The 19,479-nt window shown below is 33.1% G+C and overlaps 4 non-coding genes across 4 annotated transcripts; all 4 read left to right on the forward strand.

Annotated features, from left to right (window-relative positions):
- Positions 1 to 5,771: 5,771 nt before the first annotated feature.
- Positions 5,772 to 5,843, forward strand: TRNAG-UCC (transfer RNA glycine (anticodon UCC)). The gene has a single exon. It is a non-coding gene; the product is annotated as a tRNA-Gly (tRNA).
- Positions 5,844 to 7,079: 1,236 nt separating this feature from the next.
- On the forward strand, positions 7,080 to 7,151 carry TRNAG-UCC (transfer RNA glycine (anticodon UCC)). Its single transcript has one exon. It is a non-coding gene; the product is annotated as a tRNA-Gly (tRNA).
- A 4,494-nt stretch (positions 7,152 to 11,645) lies between these two features.
- TRNAG-UCC (transfer RNA glycine (anticodon UCC)) lies at positions 11,646 to 11,717 on the forward strand. The gene has a single exon. It is a non-coding gene; the product is annotated as a tRNA-Gly (tRNA).
- A 2,825-nt stretch (positions 11,718 to 14,542) lies between these two features.
- TRNAG-UCC (transfer RNA glycine (anticodon UCC)) lies at positions 14,543 to 14,614 on the forward strand. The gene has a single exon. It is a non-coding gene; the product is annotated as a tRNA-Gly (tRNA).
- The last annotated feature ends 4,865 nt before the right edge of the window (positions 14,615 to 19,479 follow it).

A 19,479-nucleotide genomic window follows, 5' to 3' on the forward strand; every position in this document is an offset into this window, starting at 1 on the left:
AATCGAATTTGCCCAAGTTTTCCTTTTCATTATTTAATACAAAACATTTGCAACCGAAAACATGTAAGTGAGAAACATTTGGCTTTCGCCCTTTTAAAAGCTCATACGGTGTTTTATTTAGAATGGGGCGAATGAGCACCCTATTCAAAACATAACACGCCGTACTAATGGCGTCGGCCCAAAAATATTTCGGTAAACCACTTTCGTTAATCATTGTTCTTCCCAATTCTTCCAAAATTCGATTTTTACGCTCCACAACCCCATTTTGTTGAGGAGTACGTGGAGCTGAGAAGTTATGATCGATACCATGGTTACCGCAATATTCTTCAAATAGATGGTTTTCGAACTCACCCCCATGGTCGCTTCTAATTGAAACAATGTTTGTATTTTATTTATTTTGGGAAAGCTTAGCAAACCTTTCAAAGGCGGCGAACGTATCGCTCTTGCTTACTAAAAAGATAGTCCAACAAAATCTAGAAAAGTCGTCCACTATTACGAAACCGTAATAATTTCCTCCTACACTTTTAATCCTAGATGGCCCAAATAAGTCCATATGAAGAAGTTCGAGAGGTCTCGTTGTTGAAACGATATTTTTGGATTTAAATGAGATCCTCGTTTGCTTCCCTTTTTGACAAGCATCACAAAGGTGATCTTTGGTGAACTTTATTTTGGGGAGACCTAAGACTAGATCTTTTGAGACTACTTTATTTAGTAAGTCAAAATTAACATGTGCTAAACGCCTATGCCATAACCATGAATCTTCACTCATTGTTACAAGACATTTGTCACTTGTTAACGACACTTCATTCAAGTCTAACATATAGACATTATTCACTCGCAGGCCATTAAACATACTCTTCTTATCATCATTATGTACAATTTTGCAACAACCTTTTGAAAAAGATACATTGTATCCTTTGTCACATAATTGACTGATGCTAAGTAGATTGTGTTTAAGACCTTCGACAAGCAATACATCAGAAATAGTAGTGGAAGAAGGGTTACCTACACTACCTTTACCTAGTATTGCTCCACGGTTGTTGTCACCATAGGTTACATATCCTTTCTTCTTAGCCAGGAAGTCAATGAAGAGTGATATGTCTCCTGACATGTGCCTTGAGCATCCACTGTCGAGAACCCATCTTCTTTCGGTGGTCTCGAGGCATTGTACCTATGGAAATGCAATTAACACGAGAAGGTACCCAATGGCTTATTGGGTCCTGAATGGTGAGTAACGAAATGGTTGCATTTAGGCAGCCATTGATAAATTCCTTTAGGGACTAAGAATCTCCTAAACCTGCATTTAGCAATGGAGTGACCTTTCTTGCAACAATAAAGACAAGAGAAATTAACATTTTGATTACCTTTGCTATCTTCATCCTTTATAACATATTTATATTTTTGATATGGATTAACCATACTTTTTCAAAAGTTTGATTTATCGATTGCAAAGGTAATCTTGGGCTCAAGAGCCTTGTCAAGTTTGGTCTTTAGGTTTCTTACTTCACCTTGCCAAATATAACAAGTATCACACCCAAAGTTAATCATCCTATTTCTAAGGTCCTCACAACTTACTTTTGTGCTTTCTACTATAGAAGCTTTGAGTGCCTCAAGTTTCCTTTCGGATTCTAGAATTTTTTGTTCCAAATGGGTAAAAATTTGGTTATTTGAGGCAAGCCTTTTAAAGGCCTCTTTAGCTTCACAGTGTAAAGTATCAAAAGCAACTTGTAATTCATGATGAGACATACTAGAGGATTTTTCATATTTAGCATGTCGTATCTGTTTCTTTTTGTTCTTTTGATGAGAAGATAGGCATAGGTTTGCGGCTTCATCTTCATCACTAGAACTTTCATCATCGGAGGAGTCGTTATCGCTTTCCTAAGCTATGTATGCTCTCCTTGGCTTTGATGATCTCTTGTGTGATTTGGATGATTCCTTTTCCTTTGTCTTTTTGTTCATCGGACAGTCCGGTTTATAATGACCGGGCTTCCCACAAGTGTAGCACGACCCTCTAGTCATTCTACCTTTTGAGTCATCATTTTTAGAGTACCTTGATTGTTTCCGGAAGTTTACCAAGTTCTTCTCGGAATGTTGGATGTCGTTCTTTCTCACGTAACGATTGTAACGTTTAACGAACAACCCCATATCTTCGCTCTTGTCCTCTTCTTCTTCGTCGCTCGAGGAATAATCACTTTGCTCTTTTGCTTGAGACTTCGAGGAGGAAGTCTTAAGAGCTATGGATTTCTTTTCACTCACCTTTGCTTTGTCCTTCTTTTCTTTCTTTTCGTGTTGTTCTAGGCTTAAGAGTACTTGTTCGTGCTCTTGTAGTTTGCCAAGTAATGTTGTCAAGTCTAATATGGTAAGATCATTTGCTTCTTTGATGGCGGTCACTTTCGGCAGCCATTCCCTGTTAAGACATCTCAAGATCTTATTAGTAGCAACATCATTGGAAACCGGCCTACCTAGTGAATGTAATCGATTGATAAGATGAGTAAATCTCTTTTGCATGTCAGCAATGGTTTCCCTTTGCTCCATGAAAAAGAGATCAAACTCTTGTGTTAGTGTGTTGATTCTTGCCAACTTAACATCGTTCGTCCCCTCATGGGCGATTTGTAGTGAATCCCACATGGCCTTAGCAGTAGGACAACGGGATACACGATAGTATTCATCTACACCTAATGAGGATATTAGGATATTTTTGGCTTTCCAATCATAATTTTATTTCTTTTCATCATCATCGGTCCATTGTGCTTCGGGCTTAGGCACTAATTCATTATTCTCATTGGTCATGGTTATTTCAATTGGACCATTTAGAATAACGTTCCATATTTTTCTATCTATGGAATTTATGTGCACCCGCATACAGTCTTCCCAATAACTATAATTTTCACCATTGAAAACGGGAGCTCTATTATAAGCCCTTTTAGGTTCGTTAGCCATTTTCTATCAAAGTTATATTTTGAAGCACGGAGTGAACCAGGCTCTGATACCATTTGTTAGACTATGGCACGGATCTAGAAGGGGGGGTTGAATAGATCCCAATTAAAATTTGAGTCGGCGCTACCAATTAAAAATTGGTTTTGAAAATTTGTTTTAAGTGCGGAAGCGGCCGAGGAAAATATAGTCTAAAACGAACTGTTATTGGAAAACCGGATATGCGTCAAGCCTATGGATTTGTGATAATGTAGAATACGAATCACTACACCAGTCACACTATCAAAGATTTGTTTCACTTACTAGGATTCCTAGTTCCAATGATTCAAAGAGCAAACCAAACTAGATACACAACTAAGATAATTTTGGTTTAGGCAAATTATCAAACACTTGGTGTGCAAAAACACTCCAAGTGATATTTATGTTGAGTAAGAGATTTCAATTAGTCTAGTACAATATTTTATTGTACTTTGAATTCAAAAACAGAGTTTTAACTTCTTACTCAATTAATATCAAGGTTTGATAAAAGTGCTTATACAAAAATCACTTAATTTTTAAGCTAAAAACAAATATGCTGAAAAATAGAGAAGGCAAAGATTTGATGAGGCAGTTCCCCCGTCGTCCTCGCTTCGGGGTACGTCTTCCCTCAATTCTAAAACTAGAATTGAGATGATTTAATAGATATCACCTGTTGAATTTAACCGTTTATACAAGGATTGCAAAGAAAATATACAACAGAACTCTCAAGACGTTGAATGTTGCTTCCACTCCTTGTTCCTTGATTCAAGGGGAATCAAGTCCTTCGATTGTTGTTGACAGACCTCCGATTCCAGCCCCTTTGTTGAATAACCCTCAGTTATTCAAACCCTCGGCCCGGCTGATCTCAACTACAACAAATCGAACCCGAAATCTTCCCTTCAATATCACCGAATCCGCTACTAGATTGATGAAGACTTCCTCTTCTCAATCACCTTCGCTCAGCTGAAAATTGATGAAGAATTCGACCAAAAACCCCCAAAAACAAACCAGCCTTGGAGGACAAAACCCTAAAGGTTTTATTCAAGAAAAAACCTACCACAAGCTTCAACCCGAACCGAATTCCCCAATCTCGGCTTCGAACCTTATCACCTTTAACCAATCACAAAGCACTTCAAAAATGGTTGTGTGTAGTTGATGTGTTGTGAGATATTGAAGATGAAGATGAAGAATCTTGGACACCTATTTCACTTTTTCTTGTTTCTTTGAACACTTGAATCAATTTGACAAATGTTAGTTGATACAAGTAACTAAACTTCTATATATATAGTAACTAACCAACCAACCAACTTAATAGCTTTTCAAACAGAGTGGGAAATACTCAAAAACTGAATTTGCGCACGAGCGGTCGACCATAGCAGGTCTCTGCGTTGATGCATGGCCTGCAGTTTTGGACAGACTGAAGAATACATCAGTATGCGTTGACCATAGGTCGGCGTGCGCTGACCCGTGGGAAAGTGAAAGCTTCATGCGCCGACCCTGTGGTCGACTTAAGTCTCCATGCGCTGACCCGTGACCAACTGCACTATGTTATGCGCCAACCTGTGGTCGACTCAAGCCTCCATGCGCTGACCCGTGACCAACTGCACTATGTTATGCGCTGACCCGTGGTTCATGCGCTGACCTTTGCGGTCGACTCAAACCCTGCAAATCTGCAAAAATTCATATTTTTGTGGTTTTCATGCATTTTGTCATGACCACATTTTATCCACATATGTTGTAGGAAATATAGCAGTTTAGATGAGCATAGAAAAAGATATGATAGGTGATATGTTGCATTTGTTTTGTAGAGGTGGAATCGACAATGCCGATTCACCCATGGTGGTCATTTGTCATCATCAAAACCTATGATCGTATGTTGTATGACAATTTGCCCTTACACCTAACTCTTTGGATAAAGTTTTTTCTTATTTTCTTTCTTATAGCACATACCAATTTATATATGTAGGACACGTATTTAATGATGCATACACATTTTAAAATAAAATGCAATCTTTAGTACAAACAACTATCCTCTTATAATACATGCCAATGAATTGCAAAAAAAAAAGTTGAGCTTCATACGTTTTACGAGGGAACATATTATTGTGGGTTAAAGAATTTCTTACCAAAGTTAACAAGTTGTTAAAGTTTTCTTTAGAAGATCCATTTTTTAGGTTGATGTTTTACAATATAAAGAACGATTACAATCACGTGAACTTAAAAAACCTAGCATGCAACATTTTATAAACATTACTTCCAACCTCTCAAATTTTTATGGACAATCAAAAGTTCCTTTTCAACTACATGCACAAGCTTATCAAAACGATCAAATTCATGCATATCTTTTTTAGAAAATATTAGATGTATATATCTTCTTTTATTGTTGGATCTAGTTTTTTCTTGCGAATAGTGTATCCACTAATATTTGTATGACAACACTCTAAAAAAAGAGCAAATAGTTTCAACGGACCTGCTTTTCTATGCATGATCAACAACAAACTTAAAGAATTCTCTCAACCCATCTTCGTATTCTTATACATAAATAAGACATGATACCCACAAACAACAAAAAACAAATACAAAGAAATAAATAAAGTGAGGAACAGAGACAAAGAATGATATAAAAAAGAATTATAGAGGTTAATTGTTTTATTTTTGAAGAGAGGGATACATGATCTCTTGAATACAAACGTGATATGATTTTTCTTTATTTTGAGAAAAATATATGCAAATTGTTTAGCTCATATGTAATATTGAGAAGATTATTTAGCACTTACAAACTAATAATACATCGGTCAATATTTTTAATAACCGAGTAAGCGTTTGTAGTCTAACGGTTAGGGTAATTGCCTTCCAAGCAATAGACCTGGGTTCGACTCCCGGCAAACGCAATGTGTTGTTTTCGTGTATCACAAACGTCCCCCAAATTAAACCTTTTATTCTAAAGTCCATGTTATATTTTTGTGAAGAAAATCTTACCAAGAAAAATAAGATGACACCTTAGTTATCTCTTGCCTCCAAAAAAGATAAGACAATGCATGGCATATGACTTATTACCTTCTTTCATAAATATTGGTAATCATTATAATTCTATTTAGAAAATTATGTATGTTGTTTAAGAAATCAATCAGTAACCTTAACATTAAGTGTTTTCACCTTCTGCATTCTGATACACGCTCATAAATCTTGACATTATCAAAAAATAACCTAACTCTTTGGATAAAGTTTTTTCTTATTTTCTTTCTTATAGCACATACCAATTTATATATGTAGGACACGTATTTAATGATGCATACACATTTTAAAATAAAATGCAATCTTTAGTACAAACAACTATCTTCTTATAATTCTTGCCAATGAATTGCAAAAAAAAAAGTTGAGCTTCATACGTTTTACGAGGGAACATATTATTGTCGGTTAAAAAATTTCTTACCAAAGTTAACAAGTTGTTAAAGTTCTCTTTAGAAGATCCATTTTTTAGGTTGATGTTTTACAATATAAAGAACGATTACAATCACGTGAACTTAAAATACCTAGCATGCAACATTTTATAAACATTACTTCCAACCTCTCAAATTTTTATAGACAATCAAAAGTTCCTTATCAACTACTTGCACAAGCTTATTAAAACGATCAAATTCATGCATATCTTTTTTAGAAAATATTAGATGTATATATCTTCTTTTATTGTTGGATCTAGTTTTTTCTTGCGAATAGTGTATCCACCAATATTTGTATAACAACACTCTAAAACAAGAGCAAATAGTTTCAACGGACCTGCTTTTCTATGCATGATCAACAAGAAACTTAAAGAATTCTCTCAACCCATCTTCGTATTCTTATACATAAATAAGACATGATACCCACCAACAATAAAAAACAAATACAAAGAAATAAATAAAGTGAGGAACAGAGACAAAGAATGATATAAAAAATAATTATAGAGGTTAATTGTTTTATTTTTGAAGAGAGGGATACATGATTTCTTGAAAACAAATGTGATATGATTTTTCTTTATTTTGAGAAAAATATATGTAAATTGTTTAGCTCATATGTAATATTGAGTAGATTATTTACCACTTACAAACTAATAATACATCGGTCAATATTTTTAATAATTCGAGTAAGCGTTTGTAGTCCAACGGTTAGGATAATTGCCTTCCAAGCAATAGACCCGGGTTCGACTCCCGGCAAACGCAATGTGTTGTTTTGGTGTATCAAAAACGTCCCCCAGCAAACGCAATGTGTTATTTTGGTGTATCACAAACGTCCCTCAAATTAAACCTGGTCGCAAATTCATTGCTTAGTAATCACATACTTTTATTGTAAAGTCCATGTTATATTTTTGTGAAGAAAATCTTACCAAGAAAAATAAGATGACACCTTAGTTATCTCTTGCGTCCAAAAAAGATAAGACAATGCAAGGCATATGACTTATTACCTTCTTTCATAAATATTGGTAACCATTATAATTCTATTTAGAAAAAAATTCTTCCTAATCCAAAATCTTTTCCCAGTTATAATCAAGATTACTTAAAGGCTTTAACATCCATGCATTGCTTAGTAATCACATACTTTTATTCTAAAGTCCATGTTATATTTTTGTGAAGAAAATCTTACCAAGAAAAATAAGATGACACCTTAGTTATCTCTTGCCTCCAAAAAAGATAAGACAATGCATGGCATATGACTTATTACCTTCTTTCATAAATATTGGTAATCATTATAATTCTATTTAGAAAATTATGTATGTTGTTTAAGCAATCAATCAGTAACCTTAACATTAAGTGTTTTCACCTTCTGCATTCTGATACACGCTCATAAATCTTGACATTATCAAAAAATAACCTAACTCTTTGGATAAAGTTTTTTCTTATTTTCTTTCTTATAGCACATACCAATTTATATATGTAGGACACGTATTTAATGATGCATACACATTTTAAAATAAAATGCAATCTTTAGTACAAACAACTATCTTCTTATAATTCATGCCAATGAATTGCAAAAAAAAAAGTTGAGCTTCATACGTTTTACGAGGGAACATATTATTGTCGGTTAAAAAATTTCTTACCAAAGTTAACAAGTTGTTAAAGTTCTCTTTAGAAGATCCATTTTTTAGGTTGATGTTTTTCAATATAAAGAACGATTACAATCACGTGAACTTAAAATACCTAGCATGCAACATTTTATAAACATTACTTCCAACCTCTCAAATTTTTATAGACAATCAAAAGTTCCTTATCAACTACATGCACAAGCTTATTAAAACGATCAAATTCATCCATATCTTTTTTAGAAAATATTAGATGTATATATCTTCTTTTATTGTTGGATCTAGTTTTTTCTTGCGAATAGTGTATCCACCAATATTTGTATAACAACACTCTAAAAAGAGAGCAAATAGTTTCAACGGACCTGCTTTTCTATGCATGATCAACAAGAAACTTAAAGAATTCTCTCAAACCATCTTCGTATTCTTATACATAAATAAGACATGATACCCACCAACAATAAAAAACAAATACAAAGAAATAAATAAAGTGAGGAACAGAGACAAAGAATGATATAAAAAAGAATTATAGAGGTTAATTGTTTTATTTTTGAAGAGAGGGATACATGATTTCTTGAAAACAAACGTGATATGATTTTTCTTTATTTTGAGAAAAATATATGTAAATTGTTTAGCACATATGTAATATAGAGAAGATTATTTACCACTTACAAACTAATAATACATCGGTCAATATTTTTAATGAATTGAGTAAGCGTTTGTAGTCCAACGGTTAGGATAATTGCCTTCCAAGCAATAGACCTGGGTTCGACTCCCGATGTTATATTTTTGTGAAGAAAATCTTACCAAGAAAAATAAGATGACACCTTAGTTATCTCTTGTGTCCAAAAAAGATAAGACAATGCAAGGCATATGACTTATTACCTTCTTTCATAAATATTGGTAATCATTATAATTCTATTTAGAAAAATATTCTTCCTAATCCAAAATATTTTCCCAGTTATAATCAAGATTACTTAAAGGCTTTAACATCCATTCATTGCTTAGTAATCACATACTTTTATGTTGTTTAAGCAATCAATCAGTAACCTTAACATTAAGTGTTTTCACCTTCTGCATTCTGATACACGCTCATAAATCCTGACATTATCAAAAAATAACCTAACTCTTTGGATAAAGTTTTTTCTTATTTTCTTTCTTATAGCACATACCAATTTATATATGTAGGACACGTATTTAATGATGCATACACATTTTAAAATAAAATGCAATCTTTAGTACAAAAACCTATCTTCTTATAATTCGTGCCAATGAATTGCAAAAAAAAAAGTTGAGCTTCATACGTTTTACGAGGGAACATATTATTGTCGGTTAAAAAATTTCTTACCAAAGTTAACAAGTTGTTAAAGTTCTCTTTAGAAGATCCATTTTTTAGGTTGATGTTTTTCAATATAAAGAACGATTACAATCACGTGAACTTAAAATACCTAGCATGCAACATCTTATAAACATTACTTCCAACCTCTCAAATTTTTATAGACAATCAAAAGTTCCTTATCAACTACATGCATAAGCTTATTAAAACGATCAAATTCATGCATATCTTTTTTAGAAAATATTAGATGTATATATCTTCTTTTATTGTTGGATCTAGTTTTTTCTTGCGAATAGTGTATCCACCAATATTTGTATAACAACACTCTAAAAAAAGAGCAAATAGTTTCAACGGACCTGCTTTTCTATGCATGATCAACAAGAAACTTAAAGAATTCTCTCAACCCATCTTCGTATTCTTATACATAAATAAGACATGATACCCACCAACAATAAAAAACAAATACAAAGAAATAAATAAAGTGAGGAACAGAGACAAAGAATGATATAAAAAAGAATTATAGAGGTTAATTGTTTTATATTTGAAGAGAGGGATACATGATTTCTTGAAAACAAACGTGATATGATTTTTATTTATTTTGAGAAAAATATATGTAAATTGTTTAGCTCATATGTAATATTGAGAAGATTATTTACCACTTACAAACTAATAATACATCGGTCAATATTTTTAATGAATCGAGTTAGCGTTTGTAGTCCAACAGTTAGGATAATTGTTTTCCAAGCAATAGACCCGGGTTCGATACCCGGCAAACGCAATGTGTTATTTTGGTGTATCACAAACGTCCCTCAAATTAAACCTGGTCGCAAATTCATTGCTTAGTAATCACATACTTTTATTCTAAAGTCCATGTTATATTTTTGTGAAGAAAATCTTACCAAGAAAAATAAGATGACACCTTAGTTATCTCTTGCGTCCAAAAAAGATAAGACAATGTAAGGCATATGACTTATTACCTTCTTTCATAAATATTGGTAATGATTATAGTTCTATTTAGAAAAATATTCTTCCTAATCCAAAATCTTTTCCCAGTTATAATCAAGATTACTTAAAGGCTTTAACATCCATTCATTGCTTAGTAATCACATACTTTTATTCTAAAGTCCATGTTATATTTTTGTGAAGCAAATCTTATTAAGAAAAATAAGATGACACCTTAGTTATCTCTTGCCTCCAAAAAAGATAAGACAATGCATGACATATGACTTATTACCTTCTTTCATAAATATTGGTAATCATTATAATTCTATTTAGAAAATTATGTATGTTAGTTAAGCAATCAATCAGTAACCTTAACATTAAGTGTTTTCACCTTCTGCATTCTGATACACGCTCATAAATCTTGACATTATCAAAAAATAACCTAACTCTTTGGATAAATTTTTTTCTTATTTTCTTTCTTATAGCACATACCAATTTATATATGTAGGACACGTATTTAATGATGCATACACATTTTAAAATAAAATGCAATCTTTAGTACAAACAACTATCTTCTTATAATTCATGCCAATGAATTGCAAAAAAAAAAGTTGAGCTTCATACGTTTTACGAGGGAACATATTATTGTCGGTTAAAAGATTTCTTACCAAAGGTAACAAGTTGTTAAAGTTCTCTTTAGAAGATCCATTTTTTAGGTTGATGTTTTACAATATAAAGAACGATTACAATCACGTGAACTTAAAATACCTAGCATGCAACATTTTATAAACATTACTTCCAACTTCTCAAATTTTTATAGACAATCAAAAGTTCCTTATCAACTACATGCACAAGCTTATTAAAACGATCAAATTCATGCATATCTTTTTTAGAAAATATTAGATGTATATATCTTCTTTTATTGTTGGATCTAGTTTTTTCTTGCGAATAGTGTATCCACCAATATTTGTATAACAACACTCTAAAAAAAGAGCAAATAGTTTCAACGGACCTGCTTTTCTATGCATGATCAACAAGAAACTTAAAGAATTCTCTCAACCCATCTTCGTATTCTTATACATAAATAAGACATGATACCCGCCAACAATAAAAAACAAATACAAAGAAATAAATAAAGTGAGGAACAGAGACAAAGAATGATATAAAAAAGAATTATAGAGGTTAATTGTTTTATTTTTGAAGAGAGGGATACATGATTTCTTGAAAACAAACGTGATATAATTTTTCTTTATTTTGAGAAATATATATGTAAATTGTTTTGCTCATATGTAATAATGAGAAGATTATTTACCACTTACAAACTAATAATACATCGGTCAATATTTTTAATGGATCGAGTAAGCGTTTGTAGTCCAACGGTTAGGATAATTGCCTTCCAAGAAATAGACCCGGGTTCGACTCCCGGCAAACGCAATGTGTTGTTTTGGTGTATCACAAACGTCCCTCAAATTAAACCTGGTCGCAAATTCATTGCTTAGTAATCACATACTTTTATTCTAAAGTCCATGTTATATTTTTGTGAAGAAAATCTTACCAAGAAAAATAAGATGACACCTTAGTTATCTCTTGCGTCCAAAAAAGATAAGACAATGCATGACATATGACTTATTACCTTCTTTCATAAATATTGGTAATCATTATAATTCTATTTAGAAAATTATGTATGTTGTTTAAGCAATCAATCAGTACACTTAACATTAAGTGTTTTCACCTTCTGCATTCTGATACACGCTCATAAATCTTGACATTATCAAAAAATAACCTAACTCTTTGGATAAAGTTTTTTCTTATTTTTCTTTCTTATAGCACATACCAATTTATATATGTAGGACACGTATTTAATGATGCATACACATTTTAAAATAAAATGCAATCTTTAGTACAAACAACTATCTTCTTATAATTCATGCCAATGAATTGCAAAAAAAAAGTTGAGCTTCATACGTTTTACGAGGGAACATATTATTGTCGGTTAAAACATTTCTTACCAAAGTTAACAAGTTGTTAAAGTTCTCTTTAGAAGATCCATTTTTTAGTTTGATGTTTTACAATATAAAGAACGATTACAATCACGTGAACTTAAAATACCTAGCATGCAACATTTTATAAACATTACTTCCAACCTCTCAAATTTTTATAGACAATCAAAAGTTCCTTATCAACTACATGCACAAGCTTATTAAAACGATCAAATTCATGCATATCTTTTTTAGAAAATATTAGATGTATATATCTTTTTTTATTGTTGGATCTAGTTTGTTCTTGTGAATAGTGTATCCACCAATATTTGTATAACAACACTCTAAAAAAAGAGCAAATAGTTTCAACGGACCTGCTTTTCTATGCATGATCAACAACAAACTTAAAGAATTCTCTCAACCCATCTTCGTATTCTTATACATAAATAAGACATGATACCCACCAACAACAAAAAACAAATACAAAGAAATAAATAAAGTGAGGAACAAAGACAAATAATGATATAAAAAAGAATTATAGAGGTTAATTGTTTTATTTTTGAAGAGAGGGATACATGATTTCTTGAAAACAAACGTGATATGATTTTTCTTTATTTTGAGAAAAATATATGTAAATTGTTTAGCTCATATGTAATATTGAGAAGATTATTTACCACTTACAAACTAATAATACATCGGTCAATATTTTTAATGAATTGAGTAAGCATTTGTAGTCCAACGGTTAGGATAATTGCCTTCCAAGCAATAGACTTGGGTTCGATCCCGGAAAACGCAGTGTGTTGTTTTGGTGTATCACAAACGTCCCCCACTTTTATTCTCAAGTCCATGTTATATTTTTGTGAAGAAAATCTTACCAAGAAAAATAAGATGACACCTTAGTTATCTCTTGCGTCCAAAAAAGATAAGACAATGCAAGGCATATGACTTATTACCTTCTTTCATAAATATTGGTAATCATTAAAATTCTATTTAGAAAAATATTCTTCCTAATCCAAAATATTTTCCCAGTTATAATCAAGATTACTTAAAGGCTTTAACATCCATTCATTGCTTAGTAATCACATACTTTTATTCTAAAGCCCATGTTATATTTTTGTGAAGAAAATCTTACCAAGAAAAATAAGATGACAGCTTAGTTATCTCTTGCCTCCAAAAAAGATAAGACAATGCATGACATATGACTTATTACATTCTTTCATAAATATTGGTAATCATTATAATTCTATTTAGAAAATTATGTATGTTGTTTAAGCAATCAATCAGTAACCTTAACATTAAGTGTTTTCACCTTCTGCATTCTGATACACGCTCATAAATCTTGACATTATCAAAAAATAACCTAACTCTTTGGATAAAGTTTTTTCTTATTTTCTTTCTTATAGCACATACCAATTTATATATGTAGGACACGTATTTAATGATGCGTACACATTTTAAAATAAAATGCAGTCTTTAGTACAAACAACTATCTTCTTATAATTCATGCCAATGAATTGCAAAAAAAAAAGTTGAGCTTCATACGTTGTACGAGGGAACATATTATTGTCGGTTAAAAAATTTCTTACCAAAGTAAACAAGTTGTTAAAGTTCTCTTTAGAAGATCCATTTTTTAGGTTGATGTTTTACAATATAAAGAACGATTACAATCACGTGAACTTAAAATACCTAGCATGCAACATTTTATAAACATTACGTCCAACCTCTCAAATTTTTATAGACAATCAAAAGTTCCTTATCAACTACATGCACAAGCTTATTAAAACGATCAAATTCATGCATATCTTTGTTAGAAAATATTAGATGTATATATCTTCTTTTATTGTTGGATCTAGTTTTTTCTTGTGAATAGTGTATCCACCAATATTTGTATAACAACACTCTAAAAAAAGAGAAAATAGTTTCAACGGACCTGCTTTTCTATGCATGATCAACAACAAACTTAAAGAATTCTCTCAACCCATCTTCGTATTCTTATACATAAATAAGACATGATACCCACCAACAACAAAAAACAAATACAAAGAAATAAATAAAGTGAGGAACAAAGACAAATAATGATATAAAAAAGAATTATAGAGGTTAATTGATTTATTTTTGAAGAGAAGGATACATGATTTCTTGAAAACAAACGTGATATGATTTTTATTTATTTTGAGAAAAATATATGTAAATTCTTTAGCTCATATGTAATATTGAGAAGATTATTTACCACTTACAAACTAATAATACATCGGTCAATATTTTTAAAGAATTGAGTAAGCGTTTGTAGTCCAACGGTTAGGATAATTGCCTTCCAAGCAATAGACCCGGGTTCGACTCCTGGCAAACGCAATGTGTTGTTTTGGTGTATCACAAACGTCCCCCAAATTAAACCTGGTCGCAAATTCATTGCTTAGTAATCACATACTTTTATTCTAAAGTCCATGTTATATTTTTGTGAAGAAAATCTTACCATGAAAAATAAGATGACACCTTAGTTATCTCTTGCGTCCAAAAAAGGTAAGACAATGCAAGGCATATGACTTATTACCTTTTTTCATAAATATTCACTACGCCAAAAAGTGCTTTTGGCAGCACCAAAAAGAAAGCGCTTTTTAAAAAAAGCGCTGTAATAGCTTGAAAAAAAATTCGCCTATGCGTGTAAAGCGCTTTTAAGGTAAAAGCGCTCTTATAGGTCTCCACTTATGAAAGCGCTTTTAAGGTAAAAGCGCTCTTATAGGTCTCAGTCTCACATCTATGAGTTTCACACTTATGAAAGCGCTTTTAAGGTAAAAGCGCTCTTATAGGTCTCATGGGTTTCACACTTATAAAAGCGCTTTTAAGGTAAAAGCGCTCTTATAGGTCTCAGTCTCACATCTATGAGTTTCACACTTATGAAAGCGCTTTTAAGGTAAAAGCGCTCTTATAGGTCTCATGACTTATTACCTTTTTTCATAAATATTCACTACGCCAAAAAGTGCTTTTGGCAGCACCAAAAAGAAAGCGCTTTTTAAAAAAAGCGCTGTAATAGCTTGAAAAAAAATTCGCCTATGCGTGTAAAGCGCTTTTAAGGTAAAAGCGCTCTTATAGGTCTCCACTTATGAAAGCGCTTTTAAGGTAAAAGCGCTCTTATAGGTCTCAGTCTCACATCTATGAGTTTCACACTTATGAAAGCGCTTTTAAGGTAAAAGCGCTCTTATAGGTCTCATGGGTTTCACACTTATGAAAGCGCTTTTAAGGTAAAAGCGCTCTTATAGGTCTCAGTCTCACATCTATGAGTTTCACACTTATGAAAGCGCTTTTAAGGTAAAAGCGCTCTTATAGGTCTCATGGGTTTCACACTTATGAAAGCGCTTTTAAGGTAAAAGCGCTCTTATAGGTCTCAGTCTCACACACTTATGAAAGCGCTTTTAAGGTAAAAGCGCTCTTATAGGTCTCATGGGTTTCACACTTATGAAAGCGCTTTTGAGGTAAAAGCGCTCTTATAGGTCTCATGGGTTTCAGACTTATGAAAGCGCTTTTAAGGTAAAAGCGCTCTTATAGGTCTCAGTGTCACATCTATGAAAGCGCTTTCATGGTAAAAGCGCTCTCATAGGTCATTTATAAAAATTATAATAAATCTAATATTACAAAATCCCTGACTTTCAGAAATCCCTCTTTCACTCTCTCTCGTTCGAAGCTCTCGCTGCCCTGGAAAAAATTCCACAGAGTACCTGGAAATCTCAACGATAAACACTGCAAATTTGAAAGAGACTGCATTCGAAAGAGAAGGATTCAATACCTGGAAATCTCATTGCGTTTTAAGGTTAGGTTTTCGTGTCTTTCTGTTTTGCCCTAGAAGTCAAAGAATAGGTGGTCGATTTTGGTTTGAATGGACTTGCATTGCTACATTATGGGTTATTTATTTGTCAGTATCGATTATTAGAGTTTGTGACTATGTTTGCTTAATATTCTGTAACTTACCGAAAGTTTCATCTTGTTCTGATATAAATGATATTCTGTAACTTGCATCGCCATTGACTTAGAAATAATGTTGGGAGTTCTAATAGAATCAGTGCCTTTTCAACATTTGTTTAAATTTGCTGAGAAAGTAGGAAGGAATGAACTGATATGTTTGCACCATTGTATCCTCATATTCTAACTATTACTGAAATTTCAGAAAGTGATTTTGATGTTAAATGTTGGATACTCAAATGGAATAACTTTGTCTGCTACAGTGATATATGTGATATGGTTTCAAGAACTTAGAGCAATGTCTCATATTTTGGCAATCCTATTACATGTTGGTTTGAATGAACAGTTAAACTTCAAAATGTACATTCATATTTTGGCATAACTTTGTCTGCTACAGTCATATTTTGGCAATCCTATTTAATGTTGTAAAATGATGTTTTAATATTATGTGAATTTTTAAGATGGTCACTGTAGTGTAAAATGAACCCTGATGGACTATATGTACATTTTTCATGTGCTTGTCTGCAGGTTGTTGAGTATCGTGGTGAGCAAATAGGAGGTCTTGAGGATCTGAGGGAACCATATATGTTGTTTTCTTCCTTTATAGATAAATTCTTGCTTAGCTTTTATTACATGGTTTGCGTCTAATTGAAAACTTCATGTCTTTGCCCATTTCAGGTTCTTACAAAATCGGTACTGCGTCTGAATCTGTTAATGCAGCTTACATATTTTCTAGAAAAGATCTTTCTCGGTATGTCTTTCAGCTTAGATATTATACAAACCCAAAGCATGTGTTTAATCATTTAGTATCTAGAATGAATCATTATGTTCAATTATTCATGTTAAGCTAATGAATCAAGTTACCAAAATATGTTAGTTATGTATGTTGCTTTATTATTTGACCTTGATATGCAGGCCTGCTATACAGATTCCCTGCGCAAGCAAAGCTGTTGTAGCTGTCCGGTTTTGTCCTATATTTTTTAATCTCAAAGCGACAAACTCAGGTACTTGTGCACTTAGTATAGTTCTGTTTACAACCAGTAACTATGTACAACCAGTTATATGTGGTACTGTTCCAATTAAACTGCCTGTGTGGGATGTATTCCGTCTTAAATCTATATGACCTCTTACTAGTAAAGATCATGAGTGGTGGCCTAGAGGTTCAAAGTGATTGGTCTGAGCTAATTAGACAGTTTTATATTATTTAGCTCTAGTTATGCATTAGGAAGCAGTTATGATATTTGGAACTGTGTTTTGGTCGCAACAAGCTCTTGAGTTCTTGGAAAGGAGACAGACAAAAGACTCAAAATAGTGGGACTTAGACGAGTTTCACCCAATAAAAGAGTGTTAGAGTTGGTATTGTTAGCACTCCTTTTATTAATATTAGTCCACGTAGTTTAACTATTGATATACCGGTTCGTCCATTGACACACTAACCTTATATCCCCATCGAGTTGATAATTTAATAAAATTGATAATGTGAATTGAATTTCTTGGTTCTTGAATTTCTTGGTTCTTACTTGTGAATTGAATTTCTTGAATGATCGATTACTTGGTTCTTGAATTGTTCATGTGCATCATATAAGTTTCTTGAATTGTTTTATACGTTATGACTTATCCTTGATGTTGTTTTATATGTACAGCGCTCATTCCCTGTGTTTCCGTGAGTTTGACCTTCTCGACGTTGCTGTTCGGTAAATCCGAGGTAAATTTCTTCCTCAAATTACTGGTACACTGTGATGAATTTGTCTGAAATTGCGTGAATATGTTGTGTTTTCTTGCTCCGTATTCATTCCGTGTATACTTTGGGTTTTGACAGAAACGCGTTATACCGTTTTGTACCCTAATTACTTTGCGTTAAAACCATGGATAAGACATGGATGTATTCCAATCGATTGTCGAAAGAGTACGAGAATGGGGTATCGAAATTTGTTAAGTTTGCTATTGCGCACGCCAAAGACCCCAATCGAATGACATGTCCTTGCTTGAGTTGCTGTTATGGGAGTCAGGTTGACGCGGTTCAGTTGGCATCGCATTTACTACGGTATGGAATTGATAGAAGTTATACATGTTGGAATTTGCATGGTGAGAAAAGTAACGAGAATGTTGAATCGGGGTATAATACGACCTATGCTTCAAACGACGATTGCACAGATACATATGATTATGATCGAGTCGAAGAGATTGCAGAAGCGCTTGAAGAAGATCTTAAGGACTGTCCCAAAATGTTCGAGAGGTTGGTAAGCGATGCAGAGAAACCGTTGTATAATGGTTGTACAAAATTCACAAGATTGTCTGCGTTATTAAAGTTGTACAACTTAAAGGCGGGCAATGGATGGTCGGATAAAAGTTTCACAGAGTTATTAGCTCTTATGAAAGATATACTACCAGAGGATAATGTTCTTCCCAATCGAACGTATGAGGCCAAAAAGATGTTGTGCTCTATTGGCATGAGCTATGATAAGATACATGCCTGTTCAAACGATTGCGTTTTGTTTCGAAACGAGTATGCATCGTTAAATGAGTGTCCTAAATGTGGTGCCCCTCGATATAAGAAAAAGTTGTCTCCAGCAAAAGTCTTATGGTATTTTCCTATAATTCCGAGATTTAGACGCATGTATCGTAGTGAAACCGATTCAAGACACTTGACTTGGCATGCAGATGAAAGAATTATTGATGGAAAGTTTCGACATCCGGCAGATTCACCCCAGTGGATGAAAATTGATAATGATTATCCTGAATTTGGAAAAGAAGCAAGAAACCTTCGCTTGGCATTGTCTACTGATGGAATGAACCCACATGGTATTCAAAGTATCTCGCATAGCACATGGCCTGTGATTCTTATGATTTATAACCTACCTCCATGGCTATGTATGAAGCGTAAGTACATGATGTTATCTATGTTAATTTCTGGGCCTAAACAACCAGGGAATGACATAGACGTATACTTGACACCCTTAATCGAAGATTTAAAGTTTTTGTGGGAGAACGGTGTGGAGGTTTATGATGGGTATAGGAAAGAAAGTTTCAACTTGAGGGCGATGTTGTTTGGAACAATTAATGATTTTCCAGCATACGGAAATCTATCAGGGTACAGCATTAAAGGTGAAAAAGCGTGTCCTGTTTGTGAAGACGGAACCGATACGATGCGATTGGACCTTTGTCATAAGAATGTCTTTCTCGGTCATCGTAGATTCTTAAATTCTAATCATCACTACCGTGGGTGGAGAAAAGCATTCAATGGAAATACAGAAGAAGGTAGA

The sequence above is a fragment of the Lathyrus oleraceus genome, chromosome 1 (assembly GCF_024323335.1).
Source record: "Lathyrus oleraceus cultivar Zhongwan6 chromosome 1, CAAS_Psat_ZW6_1.0, whole genome shotgun sequence".
In the NCBI taxonomy this organism is placed as follows: Eukaryota; Viridiplantae; Streptophyta; class Magnoliopsida; order Fabales; family Fabaceae; genus Lathyrus; species Lathyrus oleraceus.